The 2500-nt window shown below is 47.6% G+C and overlaps 1 protein-coding gene across 1 annotated transcript in view; it reads left to right on the forward strand.

Annotated features, from left to right (window-relative positions):
- The window catches only part of LOC128701788 (G-protein coupled receptor GRL101-like), a 692032-nt gene that overhangs the window by 552930 nt on the left and 136602 nt on the right, over window positions 1–2500 (forward strand). The gene's annotated exons all lie outside the window — the stretch shown is intronic.

Consider the following 2500-nt stretch of genomic DNA (forward strand, 5'->3'; position numbering starts at 1 on the left):
TTTCCATACCTCAGGGAGTTGCCCAGTTTCAAATGATATGTTGAAGATCTTTGTTAATGGCTCACACAATATCTCTGCTCCCTCTTTAAGGACCCATGGAGAGATGTTGTCTGGTCCCACCGCCTTTGAGGTGTCAAGTTCGCATAGCAGCTTCTTCACCTCCTCCTTGGTTATATGTACCTCATCCAGCACTTGCTGGTGTGCCCCCCTGTTCTGATTTCTTGGAGTCCTACTGGTTTCCACTGTAAATACCTCTTTAAATCTTGTGTTGAGCTCCTGACATACCTCTCGGTCGTTTCTTGTGAATTCCCCATCACCCTTCCTCAGTCTGATTACCTGGTCCTTGACTGTTGTTTTCCTCCTGATGTGGCTGTACAACAGCTTCGGGTCAGTCTTTACTTTTGATGCTATGTCATTTTCATATTGTCTCTGAGCCTCCCTTCTTATCTGTGCATATTCGTTTCTGGCTCTTCGGCTTTCTTTATTTTCCTGAGTTCTCTGTCTTCTGTACCTTTTCCATTCTCTAGTACACCTAGTTTTTGCCTCCCTACACCTTTGGGTGAACCAAGGACTCGTTCTGTTCTTCCCATTATTTCTGTTTCCCTTGGGAACAAACCTCTCCTCTGCCTCCTTGCATTTTGTTGCTACATAGTCCATCATTTCTTGTACTGGTTTTCCTGTCAGTTCCCTCTCCCACTGAATGTCTTGAAGGAAGTTCCTCATGCCTGAGTAGTTCCCCCTTTTGTAGTTTGGTTTTTCCCAGCCTATTCCTGCTACTCTCTCCACTTGGAGCTCAACTATGTAGTCGAAGCACAGAACCACATGATCACTAGCTCCCAGGGGCCTTTCATACATGATACCCTCGATGTCCGAACTACTCATGGTGAATACAAGGTCCAACCTTGCTGGTTCATCCTCTCCTCTCTCTCTGGTAGTGTCTCTAACATGTTGATGCATGAGGTTCTCCAGTACCACATCCATCATCTTGGCTCTCCATGTTTCGGGACCCCCATGGGGCTCCAGGTTTTCCCAGTCAATCTCCTTGTGATTGAAATCACCCATAACTATGTATGTGTGTTTGTGTGTGTGTGTGTGTATGTGTGTGTGTGTGTGTGTGTGTGTGTGTGTGTGTGTGTGTGTGTGTGTGTATATGTGTCTGTGTGTGTGTGTGTGTGTGTGTGTGTATGTGTGTGCACTCACCTAGTTGAGGTTGCGGGGGTCGAGTCCAAGCTCCTGGCCCCGCCTCTTCACTGATCGCTACTAGGTCACTCTCCCTGAGCCGTGAGCTTTATCATACCTCTGCTTAAAGCTATGTATGGATCCTGCCTCCACTACATCGCTTCCCAAACTATTCCACTTACTGACTAATCTGTGGCTGAAGAAATACTTCCTAACATCCCTGTGATTCATCTGTGTCTTCAGCTTCCAACTGTGTCCCCTTGTTACTGTGTCCAATCTCTGGAACATCCTGTCTTTGTCCACCTTGTCAATTCCTCTCAGTATTTTGTATGTCGTTATCATGTCCCCCCTATCTCTCCTGTCCTCCAGTGTCGTCAGGTTGATTTCCCTTAACCTCTCCTCGTAGGACATACCTCTTAGCTCTGGGACTAGTCTTGTTGCAAACCTTTGCACTTTCTCTAGTTTCTTTACGTGCTTGGCTAGGTGTGGGTTCCAAACTGGTGCCGCATACTCCAATATGGGCCTAACGTACACGGTGTACAGGGTCCTGAATGATTCCTTATTAAGATGTCGGAATGCTGTTCTAAGGTTTGCTAGGCGCCCATATGCTGCAGCAGTTATTTGGTTGATGTGCGCTTCAGGAGATGTGCCTGGTGTTATACTCACCCCAAGACCTTTTTCCTTGAGTGAGGTATGTAGTCTCTGGCCCCCTAGACTACTCCGTCTGCGGTCTTCTTTGCCCTTCCCCAATCTTCATGACTTTGCACTTGGTGGGATTGAACTCCAGGAGCCAATTGCTGGACCAGGTCTGCAGCTTGTCCAGATCCCTTTGTAGTTCTGCCTGGTCTTCGATCGAGTGAATTCTTCTCATCAACTTCACGTCATCTGCAAACAGGGACACCTCAGAGTCTATTCCTTCCGTCATGTCGTTCACAAATACCAGAAACAGCACTGGTCCTAGGACTGACCCCTGTGGGACCCCGCTGGTCACAGGTGCCCACTCTGACACCTCGCCACGTACCATGACTCGCTGCTGTCTTCCTGTCAAGTATTCCCTGATTCATTGTAGTGCCTTCCCTGTTATCCCTGCTTGGTCCTCCAGTTTTTGCACCAATCTCTTGTGTGGAACTGTGTCAAACGCCTTCTTGCAGTCCAAGAAAATGCAATCCACCCACCCCTCTCTCTCTTGTCTTACTGCTGTCACCATGTCATAGAACTCCAGTATGTTTGTGACACAGGATTTCCCGTCCCTGAAACCATGTTGGCTGCTGTTGATGAGATCGTTCCTTTCTAGGTGTTCCACCACTCTTATCCTGATAAT

This window comes from Cherax quadricarinatus, chromosome 96, assembly GCF_038502225.1.
Source record: "Cherax quadricarinatus isolate ZL_2023a chromosome 96, ASM3850222v1, whole genome shotgun sequence".
NCBI classification, from domain to species: Eukaryota; Metazoa; Arthropoda; class Malacostraca; order Decapoda; family Parastacidae; genus Cherax; species Cherax quadricarinatus.